The 10,411-nt window shown below is 34.5% G+C and overlaps 1 non-coding gene across 1 annotated transcript; it reads left to right on the top strand.

The window, feature by feature from the left end:
• The first annotated feature begins 246 nt into the window (after positions 1-246).
• Positions 247-1,072, top strand: LOC101309385. Its single transcript, XR_185208.1, has 2 exons — positions 247-299; positions 406-1,072. It is a non-coding gene; the product is annotated as an uncharacterized LOC101309385 (transcript).
• Positions 1,073-10,411: the final 9,339 nt, after the last annotated feature.

Genomic DNA, 10,411 nt, shown 5'->3' with positions numbered 1-10,411 from the left:
TATTTTCGCCATCAACTGCTTTTTGTAGAAGTTTTTCACTTATCTGGAAACAACTGATCTTTTATTTGAAGAACATTTAAAAAATAGAAAACTTGATAAATATATATGTATTTGCATCGCAATGTATCTTAATACTAATTATATCCTTTTTCATATTTCAGGACCAAATGATGTATTGCAGATAACAAAATTGCTGGTGGCGGATGCTTCTATACCTAGCATGCCCCATCTGCTTCAAGCAAATGAGGAAGAAGCTACAAAGCTAGCTCTGAATCTGCCCAGACTTTGATACGTTACAGGTAACACAAAACTAAAATTTATATTAGCAACTTATATTCACATATGAATTGTCGAAAGCCTTCCTGTGTGTATTATATGGAATGGATTTCGCTCTTCTGTATGCAGTTTTACATCGTGACCAGTATAAGTAATTCCCGCAAAGGTTTAAATGTTTGGAAGGTTAGAGATGTTGAAGCAGATGGAAAAAGTGAAAATGGGGTTTTACTAAAGAGACTTTTGCGGAAGTTCAAGTGTTTGAGAGGTTAGAGACCAAAGGAATGAGGAAAAATAGGGAATGTGGCATTTACTTCTCTGCACAATATCTAATTTTTGGCTTCCATTTGTACTGGTGGTGATGACTTATATTACAATCATGATTCTTACTTGCCAACACTTTTCAATCTATCACTATAGTTATAAGAATATCAGTGTTTTGAAAAAACAAACAAAAGTACACCGTTTACATTTAGAGACTTATACGCTATGTGTTTTATATAAGATTTCTATGGCAGGTTCATTCCTTGCAATGTTTAATACATTGAAAATAAAAGATATGAGAATGAAGTGAATATTTTGTTTTATATGTTCCCTCCTGATTGCAGTTATAATAGGGAGTGCAATTCTATTTGTTAGTTTGACCATCAGATTGGGTGTGGACTAAACATATTATGTGGTCTACTTATGTTTCATATATCTATTACTCCATACTTGAACGTAAGAGTTGAATTCCATAGTATATCAGATCTCTTTCACATTCGTCACACTTAAATTCCAGTGTTTTGAGTAGTTTACATGACTACATTACTTTACTTTCTGTTGGACTACATGACTACATTTAAGCTTCCAGAATAGTTTACATTTAGTTTACTGTGTGCTGTTAATTTTGAGGTTATGAAATCGTAATTAATTTGCTACTTAGTTTTACTTTTTCAGATATTTTTTTTTTTCATTATTGTCTTTTATTTTTAGTCTACAAATCAGTTCTCTAAGAATGAATGCAATTACTGTATGGTATAATGCATGGAAGCATGGAGTTAACACTTCAAAAAAGAAGAAGATATGTACGTTTATTTCAAACTGTCCTTGATCACTTAAAGGATTTGTATTTCTAAAATACTATTTCATGTTTGACTTTTTTCTTTTCTTGGATGTTATTACATACACTAATTTATATGACACATTCACTGCTAATCCTCTTCTATTATGATACGTACTGAATGCCCAACGCAGCAGATCTCAACATCAGATGGCACAACTGAGGGAATCTAATGTACTCTTCAGTCTTAACCAGTGTCTTACAAGCAACACCAGGTACTGACCAGTTAAGAGTGTTGATTTTTTGGAAATTTACTATATTATTATGCGGCCTCGCGCTGCCTTTCTGTTCCTAAGGGAACATTGGCCTTGGGCCTGCATCTCGCCGTTTCTTAATTCTTTCTCTCGATCTCTCTGGACACCACCGAATCATCTCCATCAAGAGATTCAGCCAGATCTCAAGCTCTTCTTCCCTCTCTTTCGTCACTTCCTTCATCGGTTGTCCTTTCTCTTGCTCGGCACACCTCTGGAAGAATCTGGACTCCTTGTCCTCTCTTATTCTGGTATAGGTTTGGGACCTGCTACGAGTCGTCTGTTCTCATCTCTGGCTTCATTGATTGGGTGATCCATCAAGAAACGAGGTTTACAGGTTGGGCATGTGATTTTTCCTTGGTTTGTTTAATTCCGATTCTTATCTTTCGTTTTTAATGGATTGCATGTCTTCGTTTCCTTCAGGGATCATAAGCTTTGACGGGGGTTGGGAGGCTTCATACAGAGGTAATGTGGTATAATTTGCTCATCTTTTGTTTCGTAGTTCTTAGAAAACCAGTAAAGGGATAAAACCTACAGAAACTTTGATAAGATGTTTGCTTTCATTGTAAATATTGAAATTTAAATAGAATATTAGTAGTTAGTGTCCCAAATTGTTTTGTGGACTCAGCTTAGGTTACTTGGTATTTTACTACATAAGTCAGGAGCTTGGGAGGATAATATTAGTTTGCTTACCTGTTATTTTCCAGAGGTTTCAAGGCTGTGCATACGGGATGCTTGGTTCCTCAGAAACTGATCCAGCGAGGCAACATCATGGGGAGTTTAATTTCAGTGAGGTGTTTGTGCACCAGATGATACACTCCATAGATTGTGTTCTTGGTGCAGTTTCAAGTACGCAACATACCTTCAATTATGGGCTGATCTGATCAGGGAGGAAATCTCATTGCTGCTGGCTGAAGGAAAGCTGCTCAAGTTGTTGTTCTCTTCATAAGCTCTGAATCGGGTAATTGATTCCTTTTAAGTGGATTATTTTCATGATTATCTTATCAGTTGACAAAGTTGTGTTATCGAATATGAAATATGGTTTTAACATTGGGCTTATGTCATAGTTCTTTAGTTGGTTCTATTCCGACATGATACGTCTAATTTGAAATCCAAGTGAATATCATAATTTCGTTTAAATTATTCCTTTTCAGGTTTCGCAAAGATTCAGCTGTTTTAAATTTGGGCGAGGCTGAAGAGAAATTAACATTTTGATGATTCGATTAGTAAGAATTTGGATGCCAAAATTGCAAGTTGAACTGTGTTTATCAAATGCTGGCTCCCTTGCTTCGCTACCATAATGATATAATTAATTTGATCTCGTATATGTTTTTATATCAATCTTATTGACACAATTACTGTACTGTCATTTCTTTGGTTCTCTTATGGTTCAATTTTTGTTAAGTTCGATCTGCTTCATTGGAAACTCAGAAACTGGAACGACAAGTATTAGGTTTGTCCATTCTACGGACCTCCTCCTTCTTCTCCATTATGTTCTTCTTGTTTCTTTTTTATCTGGGGAAATTTCTTCATTCCGGCCATTTTATTTATTAATAGTTGATATTCTTGGCATGGGTCTTTTATCTTTGTTTTTATATTGGGTAGTGTTTAATTCCCCTTTTTTTATTTTAGCTGCAAATTGATTTTGGTTGAATTTATGCCGGTAGAAATACAAAGAGGGTGAAAGAGCTAGACATCTATGATGAGATTTGGAGATAAAAGAAAATATTCAGTATCCCTTTTGCCCATGCATTCGTTTCTTTGATTTTGTTGCTAATTTTTTATATTTTATTTTTTATTTTCTCTTGGTCTGATCGAATGTTTTGTTGTGGTGCAGAGTTTCAATTGTCCATGGATTGTACCGCCAAATTTGAATAGCGATTGTAATTGAAACTTTTCAGGTATTTCGTAATGAAGCTAGTTGATAATGTAATTGGTGTTTGGTAGGGTTTAAAGATTGGCTTGATGTTTTTTCCATCAGGTGCCATTATGATTGTGTTTGGGGGCATGTTATTAAGTTTGATTGGGTTCCATATATGAGGCTATAAATCCTTTTCCTTGAATTTAAACTGTTTTGTTTCGTTGCTTTGCATTTTTGGTGTCTTTTATAGTAATGTAATCAGAAACATTTTCATACCAATATGTGCTTTGAAGCAAGATGATAACTTAATTTGATTTTCATAAGTGAATTTTATAGTTCATACCATCAGAACAAGATCAATCTCAATTTTGTTTGTTATAAAAGGTATTATCGATCATACCAGAACACCTATGACATATTCTTCTTCTTCACGACATTAAATGAAGTTGTTTATTGTTATAATGCATTAGTTGATGGGTATTACCTATGGCTTTATACACTAAATGCCGCATGTACATAACAATTGGCATACTTTATAACTGATTGACCAACTAAAGATTGGGTTATTGTTATTGTAAAAATGGTAGTTTGGTGGTTTATTTTGTTTGAGGTTTTCAAGTAACCGGGTAAGACCATGATTGTTTGTTGGATTTCGACTGCGACAGAGGAGGAGGGTCAGGGTTGTTCACCGTGAAATTGTGTAGGTAATTTTTTTCCCTTTCGGTTCAATAAAATGGAAATTGGGTTTCTTTACTTGGTATAACATAGGTTTCTATCGGTTGCACAGTTTTACCCCCAAAATCCAGAAATAAATTGAAGTCAGTTGATCCTACTTACCTAACTATGACTCCCACTACTCTCTCAATTTTCGGTTCAACAAAATGGAAATTGGGTTTCTTTACTTGGTATAACATGGGTTTCTATTGGTTGTCTAAAGTTTTACTTTTGGTTACACAGCTTTACCCCCAAAATCCAGAAATAAATTGATGTCAGTTGATCCTACTGACCTAACTATGACTCCCACTACTCTCTTAATTTTGCAGGTTCATAGGAGATCACGACAATGAGGTAATGAATTTCCTGCTGGATTTTGTGAGGATTTAATGATTTATCATGTTTTAAGAATTTGCACATGTTTCATCATATATCTATTAGCAAAAATAACTTGCTGCAGATCATGAAGGCACCGGAAGAAGAAATAAAGGGTATAGAAGTTGCCATGGTAGAAGATCAGACATTTTGCATCTCTGTGCACTATCAGTGTGTCGAAGAAGAGGTCAACACATTCCTTAATTTAAAATTATTATTCTTTGTTAATTATCAAATTGGTCCAACTAAGGCTAAAGCAGGCTACATTTATATGCTAGGCAGTTTTTTTTTTTTCCAATGTTCTTAGTGTTTAGAGTGTACTGAGAGAGAGAGAGAGAGAGAGAGAGAGAGAGAGAGAGAGAGAGAGAGAGAGAGAGAGAGAGAGATTAGGTTAGTTTTCTACTCATAAAATGCTACCCGAGCCAAATTAAATTTGTATACTGTGGCAAAGTATAAGATTGAGGAGGTAACTGGAGCTCGCTGGATACTCGAGATGGTGGATTAAGTATCAGCTCAATTGCTTAGATGGTATGCTGAAATTATGAATTGCTGAAATCATTGTGCAATTTGCGTGATACAATACTGTTTCTCGAGAATTAAAAATTGTTGGCTTATATATGAGAAAACATGATTAATCTTAATTGGTTTGGATTTTAGTGAATTGAGGATTTAAACTCAAGTAGTCTATTTTCGCAGTATGTTTCTGGTGTTAGGATTCCTCTGAAGAGTCGGTGAAATTTTTTTTTCTTATTTACAAACTGATGATATGTATTTACAGGATGTGCTATCATCGCTCATGCACAGGAGTAATTGAAATGCCAGTCCTTGAAGCTTGCTGACACATTTGGGATTTTAGAGAAGATCAGTTAACTCCATAGGTATAGATGTGATTGTGACTCAAAATGGAACTAAAGAAATGAACCATAAACCGGAAAAATGAATTTTGGAAATGTGAATAATTGTTGCTTTGTAGTTCTTAGGTTTGCTCAAATACTAAAGTGGTGGGGCTATGTTTTATTTGATGCTAAAATGTTATTTCCACCAATGTAAGATGGCCAATTTTAAGCTTGTTAAACAATTCTAGTGATTTGCAGGTACATATACTGCTCTTCAGCTGGTGTCTATCTGAAATCTGATCAATTACTTCACTTTGAGGTATGCCTGATGTTACAAAATTAATTACTTCTCAGTTATGATGTATTATTTTCTATGTAGATTTTTATGACATTCTTCCGGCTCAATATATTGGGAGTCTCTTCTATACTTTGATCTTTTTCTATTTCTGGTGATAGACCGATGCAGTTGATCCAAAGAACCGGCACAGGAGAAAGCTCGAGACAGAGAGCTTGCTTGAATCAAGCAAAGTCATATCAGTCATGACATGACTCTCCATGGTAAGTAATCACCTTTTTTTTTTGTGGTGAATTTGATATTTTAATTTCCCTCCTGTCTATTAATCTGCAATCAAATTTTTTTTGAGGCATGTTTGGTTGTAGATTAACGCAAGAATAACTACTCAGCTTTTACTAAGAATTGTTCAATATAGAGGGAGTGGTACTTCTCGACGAAATCCACTCTCATTGAAAGTTTAATTAAAAAGAAATTATGTCTTCCAATATCATGTATTCAATTTATCTGGTTCCCTTCGGGGGAATGTTAGAACTTTGATCTTCAGGATTTTCATACTCGGTCCAATGTAGTAAACACAGTAAACTGTAAGGTAGTTCTCATGCTGTCATTTCAAATAAGCTATCCACTTAGGAATTAATCGTTTACCCCACACACATTCTGAAATTCTGATATACGACTGTTTGTTAGTTCCAGTGATGGCCGTTGAAATGAGGTGCCAAACGGAGTTGTTTCTTACCATGAAGAATGCATCTGACTAGATATGATTTTCGGTGAAGTTTTATTTGCAATGTGTATAAAAGAAAATTTAATATATCTGCTCAAGGTTTTTGGAATATGTAACTTTTGTAGTATTTTTGCAGTGCCTTTTGTTGAATGAAAATAAACTAAAATGTAACATCTGTAACGAGTATTTTCCTATTTTAATAATACGTGGCAATATCTCTTTTGTATTTCAATAATTTGATATTACTAAAAGGAACCCGCAGGAAAGCAAGGGCTAATTTCTAGTAGTAAATAAGGTATAGAGCAAAGCTGCGAGAACCCAGCCCTCAGATCAGATCGACACAGAACCCAGCCCTCCTCCGACCCACCACACATCCATCTCCACAACTGAAGGCCAAAGAATCTTGACGTCAGCCACAATTGAAAGATGAAAATTGAAGACCACAAGGAAGAAACAAGAATGGGTACGGGTTCCGACATTGATCTGAAGAAAAAAGAATGGGTATTGTTCCTCCATCCTCTTTCAATTGCGCAAGTTACAATTTTGAGTTGAATTGTGTCTGAATTTGGTTTTGAATGTTGGAGCTTTGAGATTAATCTGGGTTTATTTCTTTTGAAAGCTACAGTTGCAGAGAGGGATGAAGTAAATAAATGATCCATATGGTTAGTGACTTCATTTGTTTCTTTGCTACAAATCCTTTGTCTGCTATTATTCTAATACAGAGAGAAAAACCCCATGTTAGGCTAGGCTCCATGTATTTGTTTCCGTTCACATTTATGATTATTGTTTTATTAGTATGCATTCAGTTTTAGTTTTTTGATATATGCTGAATGATTTTGTGTTCAAATTTAAATATTGTCTGTTTGAAGAGTTTCAGGCACCCTTTAATTTTATCTGCTTTCAATTTCTGTTTTAGATACAATATCAATAGTTCCTTTTTGCAGGATGAAACATTTTGATCCTTCTGATCAAGTTTTGCAGTGAAGCTGATAGTATTCTTTGTATTTCGACTCCGGAAAGGTACTTTTAATTGCATTAGTCATTACTTCAGTAATTTTGAATTACTTTGCATGTATTATGAAAGTGAGCAATCACTGTGTTTTTTTTTATATATATTTTTTTATCAATCAATTGGTTTCTTTTACGTTTCTGGGTTTTTGTTTCTGTGTTGAATATTTCTGAAGAATGAGAATGTGCATTTGATTTATAGATCAGCAACTTGTAGATCATGGATACTAATCATGTGACAATGTCTACTCTTGAATTGCTTTGTTTCAATAGTACGTTCAATTCTGAATGACCGTTTTATTTTCTATTAGTCCTAATGTTTTGTGTATTTGGGGAATCCATATACAATTGAATTTATATTCTGTATATTTCTCTTTATCTTAATGTTCTGTTGTAATTGAATTTTGTTTGTGATTTTGAATTGGCAAAATTGGCATTTGATTTTCAAGTGGTGTTGGAGGCTGTAGACAAAAATATGATCTCCAAATTAAAGATCCAGCCGTATGTGAGATAGAAAAGCTACATTTGTGTTTTACTTACCACTCGTTCAGCATTTACTCACAACGTGAATGTCATGCTCTACATTACAGAACCAACTGATATTTTTTAGAGCTACAATGTGCTAGAAGAAAGATATTCTACCCAGCTTGCTCCACATGCTTTAATCAAATGAGAAAATGCCAGTCAGTCGGCTAATTAGCCTGGGTCATGATATGCAGCAAACTCTTTACAGGTAACACAACCAACACTCTAAACTGCTGATCTCAAATTAAATTCTACTATGAAATATGAAATGATGAATTCTTGAGTAAACTGCATATGGGAAAATGGAATAATAGAAAGCTAAAATGACATCTATTTTTCCTATCTTTCACTTGGTTATTTCTCATTGACTTCTTGAAGGAATTTTTAAGTAAAGTTTTGACCTCTTGCAACCCATAAACTCAATCTGTCACTTTTTTTGAGCATGTGTTTTTTAGGAATAAACAAAAAGAAAGTCCACTCAGTAAGCAAGCAGCTGTTAAAGCCTTAAACGAGAGCAAAAAATATATCCAAAATGAAAGCTCTGGATTTTGAACTTTCATTTAGGTGATTGAGCTCTCCTTTTCTACTGTGCATTTTCATTTGTTTATTTGTTATTTATTATATACACTGATTTGTTGCACTTATAGATTATGGAGGCCGCATCATCACTAATATCCAACAACTTCTCTAGGATATCTTTCCTTCATGTTCAACTCCTGGGCATGTTTCATTAGCAAAGAAAATGAACATCACCTCATGCAGCAACCGGCTTTGCAAACCAATGCCAAGTAAAAGTTCAGTAAGGTAACTTCCTCTTTAGCTTACAACTTCATGATGTGCTACTATAGATGCTTCTACATCTGGTTAATAAATATGGAAGCTTTAATATTAGTACCCTGCATTCCCTAATTTTGATCACCAATATGTGTATATCTATGTTTATGTTTAATATTAGTACCCTGGATTCCCTAATTGTGATATCATGAAATTGATTGCGAACTCTGTTTTATGCTCTCTGTTTAGTAAGCTACTAATGTACTTTTCATTTTGAGAAACTATTTTTTGAGCACTCAAGTCGGTCAGAAATTACTCTAGGAATATCAAGTTTCATTATATGGATATGAATTCTAAAAAACCTTGACCTATGACATTAGTGTCTTATATGTGATGTGAATATAAGATTGTTACTGAGAATTCAATATTGTATCTTTAACATATATAAGAACGATATTCTGCATTATTATATTTCATCTGATTACCTTACAGATTGTATTTCTTTTGCCGATTCATAGTTTGTTTTCTTATCTAACTACCCAGAATTCCACTGTCACTGCATCCAGAAACCAAGAGTTTACAATGGAGGAACCAACTGAGGAAACTGCTAAAGAACTCATGTAGCATTATTGGTCTAAAGATCCAAAACCCGCAGCAAAGCACGGGCACATTTCTAGTTTACCTTTTACTATATATCTATTTGTTGTAGGACTGTTCATACAGAACAGTGCCTAACAATATTTAACAGTGTCAGGCTTGCATTTCGTCGCTTCCTATATCTTTTCTTGCTCTCTCTCTCTCTCTCTCTCTCTCTCTCTCTCTCTCTCTCTTTCAACTCCACCGAATCTGTTGATCGAGATTCAGCCACATCCATCACTTTCCAGATTTCAACCCCAATCTCAAGCTCTCCTGCTTCACTCGATTGTAAGCGTTAGTTTTATTACGCAAGCTAGAAATCGACTTCTTCTGAGATAAATTTTCTTCCTTTGATCTTGGTTTTCTTCTTCTTTTTTCTTTTTTGATCTTTGTTGTTCACATCATGCAGAGTATGAAAGAAATTTTCTTCCTTTGATCTTGGTTTTCTTCTTCTTTTTTTCTTTTTTGATCTTGGTTCTTTCGATGCATGCAGAGTATGAAAGAAATCTAAGTTTGTTGGGTTCTTTCTCAGGTTGAGGAGCAAGTATTGTGCAAATTGAAGGAGACGGCTGATTGCAGAGACAGGAAGGACAAATCTGGGTATTTTGTTTCGTTCTGATTCTTCTTTGTCTGTTTTGTTTATTAAGATTCGACTGACAAATCCTTAGATGGTTATTTTGTATCTTTGCATGTTGTTTTCTGGGTGTTTTCAAATATTAATATGTGCATTTTATATTGTTAGCCTTTCATTACTAGCTAGGTGAACCATTTCTTTAATGATATAATACAGTTTAGATTTCAAGTTGTTGTGAGACAACAATCAAATCCATCTATTGACCATTATAGTTGCTTATACATGATTAATTGGGTTCCTTTCGTAGTTGATCATTATAGTTGTGACACATATAAATTCCTTTCGTAGTCCTCATCGCCCCCTCTATTCCTCTTTCATTCACACTTCACAGGGAGCAATTGCTTAAATTTCGTCGGCCTCGTCTCCTTTTCTCCTCTCTTTTTCTTTGCCTTCTCTCTCTGTC

The sequence above is a fragment of the Fragaria vesca genome, linkage group LG7 (genome assembly GCF_000184155.1).
Source record: "Fragaria vesca subsp. vesca linkage group LG7, FraVesHawaii_1.0, whole genome shotgun sequence".
In the NCBI taxonomy this organism is placed as follows: domain Eukaryota; kingdom Viridiplantae; phylum Streptophyta; class Magnoliopsida; order Rosales; family Rosaceae; genus Fragaria; species Fragaria vesca.
This window is presented reverse-complemented; position numbering and strand designations above follow the sequence as displayed.